Source organism: Hoplias malabaricus, chromosome 5, assembly GCF_029633855.1.
Source record: "Hoplias malabaricus isolate fHopMal1 chromosome 5, fHopMal1.hap1, whole genome shotgun sequence".
NCBI classification, from domain to species: domain Eukaryota; kingdom Metazoa; phylum Chordata; class Actinopteri; order Characiformes; family Erythrinidae; genus Hoplias; species Hoplias malabaricus.
The window spans coordinates 2,026,920-2,039,549 of NC_089804.1; the positions used below are offsets into that span (position 1 = coordinate 2,026,920).

General features: G+C 46.2%; 1 long non-coding RNA gene across 1 annotated transcript; it reads right to left on the reverse strand.

Annotated features, from left to right (window-relative positions):
* Positions 1 to 4,333: 4,333 nt before the first annotated feature.
* LOC136696861 (uncharacterized) lies at positions 4,334 to 5,038 on the reverse strand. The gene is made up of 3 exons (XR_010802656.1): positions 4,835 to 5,038; positions 4,694 to 4,743; positions 4,334 to 4,598 (listed from the first exon to the last, which is right to left on the reverse strand). It is a non-coding gene; the product is annotated as an uncharacterized lncRNA (long non-coding RNA).
* Positions 5,039 to 12,630: the final 7,592 nt, after the last annotated feature.

Genomic DNA, 12,630 nt, shown 5'->3' on the forward strand with positions numbered 1-12,630 from the left:
ATCTAAGTCTGTTAGATCTTACAGGAGTGGAGTGAGGGAGAGGACTTTGGATGGAAGCTGATGAGGGACAATAGGAGACAGGTGTGTGAGACTGAACCGGTGCTGGGACAGTGGTTAATATTCAGGGGAGGAGGACCTCTGGTGGACAGGCTGAGAGCTGCACCTGACAGGTTTTTCTGTGTCTGTAGGGGGCAGTATTCGCTGTAGAGAGTGTAATATATAATCTGAGTAACGTACTCACTGTAAACTATATCATGGTTTTAGAGGATTTCATACAACACTTAGATAAATATTTGTAATGTACTTTTATTAAAGGCTTCTGTATAAATGTGATGTTAAAAAATGTTGTAGTACTCACTTGTTTTGTTTAATCACAAACTCCAGTCTGTCTGAGTCTGGACTGACTGTGAAGGACAGAGAATATTAAACAGAGCTAGGAGTACAGACTTTAAGGTCCTTTACCTCCTCAACTCAGTCTCAGTCCAGCTGTAAAACACCAGACCTGGGTGTAACTGTAGTCACCTGCTCAAATCTAAAAGGATTATGGTTAATTTATTATTAACTTCTATATCATTAATTTATGGTCAACGCTGACTGAGCGACTGAATAAAAACAACTCTCTGATGTAAATGAATTGGTGCTGCTTCACACTACAGATGATAACACTTCAACTCCTCACTGAATCACACACAATAATCCTCTACAGGGGACACACTGGAATGTGACGTCTCTCTGTATGTTTCCATTCATTTTCTGAGTGAAAGGAATTATTAATAAATTAGTAAATCATTTAAAAATGTGACCCAGTGTCTCAGGGATTCAGGCGTGGAGACGGGAGTAAACACAAAAAGCTCTTTAATAAACAAAGATACACAACTAAAAACACACAGGAGTAAGAAACTACAACAAAGTATGAGACACAAAGCACAGAGAGAAATGTAAATAAACCAAAAAACAATATAACGAAGGACATCAGAAACACAAGAACTTAAAAGGGGACCATGACATAAGCTAAAAATAACAAAGACTAGAGAGATAATGTGGTTTTGTTTTCTGTTTTGTATTGTTTCTTGTTTGTGCTCCCCTTGTCATGTGACTGGTTCCTGTTTGTTCCCTGGTCATGTGATACCCTTCCCTTGTGTTTCTAGTGTCAAGTGTCTTAATTCGTTTCCAGGTGTTTCTTGTTTGAGTTGTCTTTTTATAGTCCATGTCTGTGTTTCCTGTTTGTGGGTCATTGTTCAGTTGGTGGTCCATAGTTCTGTCTCTAGGGTTTGGTTTGGTTTGGTTTGGTTATTGGCTTATGTCCTTGTTCATTTTCTCTGTTCATTATTTAGTCCCTTGCTTTATGTTTAGCCTTTGTTTGTAGAATTTATATCTTCTAGTGCTGTGTTTAGCCTTGTAGCTTTCTTGTTTAGCTTTTAGCCTCCCTGACTAGCCACTAGCCACTTTTGCACCTGGAAAACTTTTAAGAAACTTATATCACAAGCCTTTACACAACTGTGATGATGAGTTTGGTAACATTTGTCCAATGTCACATGGACCATTTTGATTCTTTAAAATTAACCTAAAGTTTGATCTCTTAACTCTCCTGTCATGTTCATTTGTCAGGAACATCAATGGTGTTCTCGGGTCAATTTGACCTGGTGCATTTTTAATTATCCAAAAGATGTCTGAAACCAAAAAAATTATAACAAGCAGTGTGAATATTTCACTACTAACTCCATTACTAACTATTCAATCAATATTTAGTGCAGTGGTGTTCCGTTATTAGAGATACCATTTCACCTAAACTCCATGTTTTTGGACTGTGGGAGAAAACCAGAGACAGGGAGAACACACCACACTCCTCACAGACAGCCACCCGGAGGAAACCCACGCAGACACATGGAGAACACACCACACTCCTCATAGACAGCCACCCGGAGGAAACCCACGCAGACACATGGAGAACACACCACACTCCTCACAGACAGTCACCCGGAGGAAACCCACGCAGACACATGGAGAACACACCCCACTCCTCACAGACAGTCACCCGGAGGAAACCCACGCAGACACATGGAGAACACACCACACTCCTCACAGACAGTCACCCGGAGGAAACCCACGCAGACACAGAGAGAACACACCACACTCCTCACAGACAGTCACCCGGAGGAAACCCACGCAGACACAGAGAGAACACTCCTCACAGACAGTCACCCGGAGGAAACCCACGCAGACACAGAGAGAACACACCACACTCCTCACAGACAGTCACCCAGAGGAAACCCACGCAGACACAGAGAGAACACACCACACTCCTCACAGACAGTCACCTGGAGGAAACCCACGCAGACACAGAGAGAACACACCACACTCCTCACAGACAGTCACCCGGAGGTAACCCACACAGACACAGGGAGAACACACCACACTCCTCAGACAGTCACCCGGAGGAAACCCACGCAGACACAGGGAGAACACACCACACTCCTCAGACAGTCACCTGGAGGAAACCCACGCAGACACGGGGAGAACACACCACACTCCTCAGACAGTCACTCAGAGGAAACCCACGCAGACACGGGGAGAACACACCACACTCCTCAGACAGTCACCCGGAGGAAACCCACGCAGACACGGGGAGAACACAACACACTCCTCAGACAGTCACCCGGAGGAAACCCACGCAGACACGGGGAGAACACACCACACTCCTCAGACAGTCACTCGGAGGAAACCCACGCAGACACGGGGAGAACACACCACACTCCTCAGACAGTCACCCGGAGGAAACCCACGCAGACACAGGGAGAACACACCACACTCCTCACAGACAGTCACCCGGAGGAAACCCACGCAGACACAGGGAGAACACACCACACTCCTCACAGACAGTCACACGAAGGAAACCCATGCAGACACAGGGAGAACACATGAACTCCTCACAGACAGTCACCCGGAGCAGGAATCGAACCCACAACCTCCAGGTCCCTGGAGCTGTGTGACTGCGACACTACCTGCTGCACCACCGTGCCGCCCAGAAGAAGCTTTCATAATGAAAAAATACTTCACACACACATCACCTCATGACTATTAAACATAAAATTACCACAATAAGCTTTATTAGTAAAGTGATTTACACAATTCAAATGCAACACAAAGTACTTCACAAAGGAATACAATGGCAACAAAATCAGAAAAGCAACAAAAACATGGTTTAAAGTGTAGAAATAGAGACAGGAAGCATGGCTAAAATTCATAAAGAAACAATCATAACACAAGCCGTAACATGAATGTATAGACGTAAACACACAAATCACAGTAAGTTTGGCCTTCACGTGTGTCTAATGCTGAGGGTTCACAGTTTCTTCATTCAGGAGAGAGCCCACATTTGTCTTTATCTACAGAGAGTTCACAGAGCACACTTCAAATTTCATTTCACATCAAAATGCTGAGACCTGGTGTCTTCACCAGAACAAACCACCCCTGAGATAAACAGCACTGTCATTAAAACCCAGCTCCACTCTCCCTTCAGATCTGAACAAATCTACAGCTCTGTGTCCATTCCTCCACTGGGAGATAACGACTCTACACTATGGGTCAGTAGTGTGGCGTGATCAGGGAAAACTAGAAAAGAAAATAGACACAAAATAAAAACATTGATCAGGACAATAACAAACTGCTGTCGTTGTTCACAAGACCTCTCCAGAGCCCCGACCTCAGCACGTGTGAAAGGGTTTGTGTGAGAAGCAGAAGCACATGTCACGCCCTCGTCTCGTCTCGTCTGTTTTCCTGTTCTCAGCACATGGCTTTGTTTTGTTGTCGTTCACACCCCGCCTTTGTTCCGCCTTCTTGTTCGTTACCCTCGTTATCGGTTTCAGGTGTTTCTCGTTTGTTGGTGTATTTAGGTCCCCTTCCCTCACTTCCTGGTGTCGTTCATTGTTCTTTGTAATTGTTCTTCGTACGTTTGCAACCCATGTTATTCTCGTGTTGTTTCAAGTGCTCTATTTGTTAGTATTCCTAGTCATGTTGTTTCTGGTTCTCGTTCTTTGTCTTGTTCTTTCCTCGCTTCATGTTTGCCCTTAAGTTCGTTAATGTTTGTTTTGTTAATTTTGTGTTAAAGTCTGTGTTATTAGCGTTTGCGTCCGCCCTCTGTCAGTCCTCCCCTCGCTCCTAACAGCACACTTCCACCTCAACTACAAACTATCTATCTATCTATCTATGGCTCTAATCACTTTTGTAAATCACACAAAGTTTCACATGATTAAAACAACTCCTTCTTGGCATTTTCATTTCTTCTTTTTTTTTTTCTTTGTGAGAGGAAAGACCCCTTATATTTAGGGTCCAGTGAAACTGTTATGATTGTATAGATTTCTCTGAATACAGTTTTGCCCACTTTCAGATTACAGCAGTCTGGTGTGACTTGGCAAACCTTGCATTTGAACCTGAACTCTTCATCTTCGTGTTGTACATTTCCCAGACACACATTATCTTAAGGAAATTACAGAAACGTTACCCGTTGTTTTGTACAAAGTGTGTAAATGTAAATGTACCTGGTCTTGTGTTGATTAACAGGTTCCTTGGTAAATTACACTTGTGAATGTTGTCCAATCCTGAAGAAGGTAAAAGGTTAGAACATGTTACTGAACACAGACACGTTATCTTCCTGCTGCTGGTGGAAGTGTTATTTAGAGTAGATCTTTTTTACCGTGTCCTTTGGTCTCCATTTGGTTTCTTCTTCACTTCTCTTTTTTCTTCCTGTAGAGTTTGAATGTAACATCATTTACATTCACTCACACACACTCTGTTCTTTACACACATTTTTCTTGAATCATCCATATATTTTTACCTTGTAGTTCTCTCTCCACTCCTTTGGAATCACATCATTTTCAGTGCATTACATGTGATGGTAGGGTCTAATGGGTGAAATGTTCTTTTTCCTGAAGATTATTTTCCTGGTCATTGACATCACTGTCCACAACTTAATTACCAAGGACATTAACTAAATTGCGGCACAGGGGCGCAGCAGGTAGTGTTGCAGTCACACAGCTCCAGGGGCCTGGAGGTTGTGGGTTCGATTCCCGCTCCGGGTGACTGTCTGTGAGGAGTTGGTGTGTTCTTTCTGTGTTTCCTCCGGGTGCTCCGGTTTCCTCCCGCGGTCCAAAAACACACGTTGGTAGGTGGATTGGCGACTCAAAAGTGTCTGTAGGTGTGAGTGAATGTGTGAGAGTGTGTGTTGCCCTGTGAAGGACTGGCGCCCCCCCCAGGGTGTATTCCTGCCTTGCGCTCAATGATTCCAGGTAGGCTCTGGACCCACCATGACCCTGAACTGGATAAACGGTTTCAGATGAATGAATGAATGAACTAAATTTTACAGCATTCTATTCCAGGTTCAAATTAAATGCCCCTGGTTTTATTACCCCTTACTTTAAGTGATTTCTACAGTGAGGAACTGATGGTGATAATGGAGCTGTATGTTTGTGTTATTGTGGGTTTTTAGTTTATTCTGCTGTACCTTTTCCACATTTCCAGAAGTTGTAAGGAGCTCCTCCTAGCAGTAGGAGCAGTGTCAGTAAGAAAACAGAGAAGATGATGGTGATGAGTTTCCAGTCCCTTAAGAGAGAGGCACTACTTCCTGATGGATCTGTAGAAAATACAGAGTGTATGTAAACATTGTTCATGGACAAGATTCCATGCTGCAGTGTTATCAGAATTATTACTGACTGTAAATAATTTAAACAACTGAAAAAGTATAAAACAAATCTAAAGTCCACACTGTTTTGGCAGTTTATAACTCTGTACGTGTCATGGTTAGTCACTGTCCTCTGTGTTTTGGTCCCTCGTCCGGTAGCTGTGTCCCACACCTGTGAGTTTTTAGGAATCGTGTCACCTATAGCTCACAGAGGTTTCTTCATGTTAGTTCTTATATGTGTATGTGTCCCTTGGTGTGGGTCATTTTTCTATTGCTTCCTGTGTGTGTGTGTAATGGTGGTCTTCAAACTTTATTGCTCACAGTGCACATGGAATTGTGTTTAGATTACAGTACCTTACAGTGATTACAGTAGCTCACAACATTTTAAAAAGAGGTGTATTTGAATTTCTCTTTGAAATAAACAGATAAAAGTGAATAATATATTTGTATTGAAGCAGCTGATGCTTGTTTCTAAATCCCTCACGACCCCCTCCTCCAGGAATGAAAGCTTTCTAATACAACACATGGAAAATAAAGTGAACAGCTTTAATATTATAATCTCTGGGGAAAAGGTAAAGCTATAAATTAGTAATTAAATAATGACTATCAGCAGATACAATGGTGGCCAAAATGTACTTTAAAAAAGGCACTTTGAATGTTCACCAAACATAGATTAGTATTGGTCAAATGTTAATGGATATTTAGTGAGTGTCACAAACTAGAGATTGTTTAGAAATGTGTCCGTTGGACTGCAGCACAGTTTAGGAACATCAAGATTGTGAAATAGAGAGTTTTTAGTTCAGTTTTTAGACAGGATCTGAAAGTTTTAGTTACGCTGCAGTGTGATAATTTAATGATGAAGTGGCAAGGCCCTGAGAGAAGTGTCAGTTTACCTTGAACAGTGAGGGTGATTCTGATGGACTGGTTGTTGTGGATTGTACAACTGTATGTGCCCTGGTCCTGCTCCGTCAGGTTGGAGATCAGTAGTAAGACTTTTCCTGGAAAGACATCATTAAACATGTGGACTCTACCTGTGTAGAGAGGTGTTCCACTGGACACCTCAGTCCCACCTGAGTCTACACGCTGCCATCTCACACTCAGAGGTTTGGTGTTGGGGTTGGTGCAGGAGCAGGGCAGGAGAACAGAGTCTCCTGGAGATCTGATAATCGTCTTCGTCTGAGGTTCGGACAGTGTGCAGCCTACAGAGGGACACACAGCTTACTGTAACTACACTCATGAACATAACTGCTGAGTGGTGTATTGTCTTATGACACTTCTGAATAATGCCATTGCACTCTTACAGTTGCTGAAACATGTTTAAAATTGTTTATTAAAAAGGCTCCAGTGGAGCTTGGTGTGAAAAGAGATACACTGGTGGACCCCACAGTCTCTAGAGCTACTGCTTCCACTGGGATTCACCATGTCCCTGGAGACGGAGGTACCTCCATCTTAGTTTCTAGACAAATCTTGTTCTGCTGCAGCTGTCTGATTAGCATAAAGCTAATGAGTGTAACGGCTAATACTAACACTTCTTCCTCCAACTTCCTGTATCAGTGTCACTGCTACACCCCCACCCCCAACACACACACACTTGTGCTCCACTCAGTAATGTACTATTTTCAAACACTTAGAGAGGGTCAGACCCAGTTCAAATCTAGGGTTTACACTTTAAAGTGTAGATGTGTTAGTGTTATGATGGTAGTAATGTTTGTGGAAATGCTGTTTTACCTAATTTTACTGGCTATAACCAGGGTTGACTTTAAAAGGTTTAATTGTAATGGATCAGCAGCAGTTATTGGTGGAGTACATCAACAAGGAAAGTTTTAAAAAAATTAAACAGCATTTTTAGACAACATCTGCAAATAATCACAGATCTCACATTAAGTGTGGTATGTTTTACTGCTTCAATTGAACAGTTTTGGTGAAGCTACATTTTAGTAACACCTCAGTATGTTCAGGGAAAGCTGGAAACCTAACAGTGTTTCCTCTTTATTATTCATCATTTTACACTCATATATATTAGAGGAAAGAAAGTAGCTTTCCTTATCACACTCACTAACAGTTTCCTCAGACTGGCTACCTCTGACTCTCTGTGTAAAGTTCCAGTCGTGTGATCTGCTGTGGTGTTCTGTGGTCTAATTATGGTATACATTACATTTTTATAGCGCTTTTCAAGAACTCAAAGACACTTACAATAGTTAATACATAGAACACATTAAAAGACAAACAAAACAGAGCAAATACAGAATACAAACATTAACAAACAGAACAATGAAAAGATTAAGTTTGAGGAGGATTATAAAAAGGGAGAATAGATATTTTTTGAGGTTTGATTTGAATATAGAGAGAGTTGGAGAATGTTGGACTGAAGCGGGAAGAGAGTTCCAGAGTCATGGAGCAGATCTAGAGAAAGAGCGATCACCGTAGCTGTGGAGGCTGGAGGAGGGACAGTGAGCAGCTCGACTGAGGGAGACCTGAGAGTGTGAGTGGGTGAGGGATGGAGAAGAGCAGACAGATGTGAAGGAGGTTATTTAGAGCTTTGTAAGTGAGAAGAAGTATTTTGAATTGAATATGGTACTTTATGGGAAGCCAGTGAAGATGTTGGAGAACAGGGGTGATGTGTTGGTGAGAGCGAGTGCGAGTGAGAAGGCAGAGAGCAGAATTCTGAACAATCTGAAGTCTGTGGACAGAGGAAGAGCTGATGTAGCACCTGCGTGCATTGACATACAGTGCTGGTGGAAGTATGTGTGCCTCCATTATAAACAGTTTTTACAGTTCGAGGCAGTGTAGCGTCGCTGGACACTCTGAATATTATTTACACCTGTAAATCTCCCTTTTTCTCAACTTTGCTCCTCAACACTCGCCCATTTACCTTTAATGTTGAGCCTGATGCTGATGAACTGTTTGTTGTTGATTGTACATCTGTATGTGCCCTGGTCCTGCTCCGTCAGGTTGGAGATCAGTAGAGAGAGATTTGCTGGAAGACCTTCATTAAACATGTGGACTCTACCATTATAGCCGTCTGTTCCACTGGACACCTCAGTCCCACCTGAGTCTCCACGCTGCCATTTCACACTCAGAGGTTTGGTGTTGGGGTCGGTGCAGGAGCAGGGCAGGAGAACAGAGTCTCCTGGGTATTTACTGATCTCCTTCTCCTGAGGTTCTGACAGTGTGCAGACTGCAGAGACACACACAATGTTCTAATTATAATTATACACAATGTAAGATGTAAAATATCCTGTGCCAATCCATTAGCTTCACATAGGGCTCACCACACTCTCTTCCTCCCTGCAGCCACCAACATTCCTGTTGAATCCTACACTTCAGCACTAAGGTGGCTGTGGTCATTTATGATCCGATCAGTAACCGGCTCCTTAACCTCTACACCCAAGCCCAGCCCATGAGCACACACACCACCCACTGTATCACTAGCTCTTCACAGGGGTCATCAGGTAGACACCTCCTCTCATTGGTGTTTTACTGAATTAAGCCCAGGACACCTCCAGAATGTTCAACAGTGAAGTCTGGCGTCCCAGACCCACGCCCCTCCAAGCTTTACAGTCCTTTACCCTTTACCATCAACAACTGTAAATCCACACTGTCCTCCCTGGTGACTAAGACTGTACCTAGCCCCCACTGGCACCGTTAATGCATGCTCAGTGCCACCAGTTCCATGTGATCTTTACATGCTACATCACCAACAATCCCAATAACATCTCTCTAAATACACTCATGTACACAACTGCTGCTTGGCTTTATCAGTAGAGGCCTCTTCTGGACACACTTCATTGTTGTTGCTACAAAAACAGTTCCCACAATTCACTGGTTCAACTACAGACTTTACGTGAAGTCAGTGATTGGTCGAGAAGAACAGTGCTGAGCCCATTTTAGTAAAAAAAACAAAAACAACTGGCAATTGTTGTGGCAAATCTGTTTTCTCAATTGACATGAACACACACACAAACCAGAGCTGTGTTTGGGTTTCAGTTCCTCCTGAGAATCTGGCTGCAGTCCCAGACTGCTTATATGCAAAGAGCAAATATAAAGTTGGGGATGATATGCACCTAACCTGTAGTAGTTAATCCTTAAAGTGACTATCAACCGAAAACGCCGCTCAAGCGCGTCACTATTGAGGGCATCACATCAGTGTTCAATTCGCTCGTCACTGCTGGTGTGATTGTTCTCCGCCCTAAATCAGCGGTTCATACCCTAATTTATTTGTGTCAGGAATCATGGAGCGGACTGACGGAGGCGGACGCATTTGCTAAAACACGGACAGTTTAATATAACAAAACAAAGACAAGATACAAAGGAAACAACAAAACACGAAATGAAACGAAACTATCACAGAGACAGACTAGACTGGGGAATGAAACGATGACGAGGGAAACTACGGAGACAGACAGATAATATGACCGACATGACAAAGGAGAAATGTGAATGTAAAATGAGAAATGTACGACAAACAGGACGTGACACAATAGGGCTTAAATACAGACACAAATGAGAAACACCTGGACAGATAACGAGGACGGGTTAACACATGACATGGACGAGGAGGCGGGACGAGGGCGGAGACAAGGACATAAACAAAACATAGCCATGTGCTAAAAGCACATGGCCGGGGACAACAGACATGACAGGACGAAGGCGTGACAGATGCCCCCCCCATGAACGCGCAACTCCCGGGGCGCGTACACCTAAACCCCCCAGGAGAGGGCATGGAAAACAAGACAGACTAAGACAAGGAACCAAGGGAGACAGGACTCAGGACAGGACGGGAACAGACACAGGAGCTGGGGACACGACAGGACCGAATATACGAGACGGGACATGGGACATGACAGGACCGAATATACGAGACGGGACATGGGACACGACAGGACCGAATATACGAGACGGGACATGGGACATGACAGGAGACTGACAAAGGGGGGCAACAAGAGACGAGAACGGACTGGACAGGACAGGAGTGGACACATGGGAATTGATGGGAGACTGGACTGGAGACAAGACAGGGGACTGAACGTGGGACGGATACGGAGACTGGACACGTTTGGGGACAGAAGACTGGACATGGACAGGTGACAGAACAGGGGACTGGAATGGAGACGGGACTGATGACAGGAGTGGGTGCTGGGAATGGACGGGAGCAGAGACTGGTGACGAGACAGGGGACAAGACACTGGACAGGATAGGAACATTAGACTGGACAGGGGTATGTGATTGGACAGAAGACAGGACAGGTGACATGACACTAGACGGATACGGAGACTGGACATGACTAACAGGGGACTGAACATGAAACCGGACAGAGGGTTGGAACGGGGACTGGACAGGGGTTTGAGACAGAGACTGGACTGGAGACAAGACGGGTGACTGGACATTGGACAGATACGGAGACTGGACATGACTAACAGGGGACTGAACATGAGACAAGACAGGGGGTTGAAACGTAGACTGGACAGGGCTGACAGGGGACTGGACTGGACTTGGCAGGGGAACAGGTACAAGAACATTTACAGGGACTGACACAAACACAGTGACCGGGACAGGGACAGAGACAAAGGCTGACACGGGCACAGGGACAAGGACAGAGACAGGAACCAGGACAGGGACAGACAGGGGAACCAATATAACAGGGGGGTGCCCAGGACTGGCTAATGTCTGTGGGGCAGTCCGAGGAACCAGCCTGGGCACAGTTCTGGGGATCGGCCCCGAAGTCCTTCGGGCCGACCTACGGACATGGACAGGAGCGGCCATAGCCACAGTCACGGGGACAGGAGCGGCCGTAGCCACAGTCACGGGGACAGGAACGGCCGTAGCCACAGTCACGGGGACAGGAGCGGCCGTAGCCACAGTCACGGGGACAGGAGCGGCCGTAGCCACAGTCACGGGGACAGGAGCGGCCGTAGCCACAGTCACGGGGACAGGAGCGGCCGTAGCCACAGTCACGGGGACAGGAGAGGCCGTAGCCACAGTCACGGGGACAGGAGACGCCGTAGCCACAGTCACGGGGACAGGAGCGGCGGGTGCCGCCATCACGGAGACAGGAGCGGCGGGTGCCGCCATCACGGAGACAGGAGCGGCGGGTGCCGCCATTACTGAGTCAGGAGGCCCTGCAGCGACATCCACGGAGGCAGGGGAACCTGCGACGATGTCCACGAAGGCAGGGGAACCTGCGACGACGTCCACGGAGGCAGGGGAACCTGCGACGATGTCCACGGAGGCAGGGGAACCTGCGACGATGTCCACGGAGACTGGAGACAGTGCGATGACGTCCACGGAGGCAGAGGAGTCTGCGACGTCGTCCACGGAGACAGGAGAACGTGCGACGACGTCCACGGAGGCAGATGAATCTGCGACGTCGTCCACGGAGACTGGAGACAGTGCGACGACGTCCATGGAGGTAGAGGAATCTGCGACGTCGTCCACGGAGACAGGAGAACGTGCAACGACGTCCACGGAGGCAGATGAATCTGTGACGTCGTCCACGGAGACTGGAGAACGTGCGACGACGTCCACGGAGGCAGATGAATTTGCGACGTCGTCCACGGAGACTGGAGAACGTGCGACGACGTCCACGGAGGCAGATGAATCTGCGATGTCGTCCACGGAGACTGGAGAACGTGCGACGACGTCCACGGAGGCAGATGAATTTGCGACGTCGTCCACGGAGACTGGAGAACGTGCGACGACGTCCACGGAGGCAGATGAATCTGCGACGTCGTCCACGAAGACAGGAGAGGCGCGCGCCACGCTCTCGAGGACAGGCGCGGCTGAAGGCGCCACGTTAATGAAGACAGGCGCACCCGTTGGCGCCGCTTTTACAAGGACAGGAGTTTGTGCTGCTCGCCGGGCTCGCGCTGGAGCTGTAAAGGGTTTAGGGGGTTTCACAGGCGCACCCATTAGATGCCCTTGAGGTGCGCCCCTGTTAGCCTCCGACCTCAGAG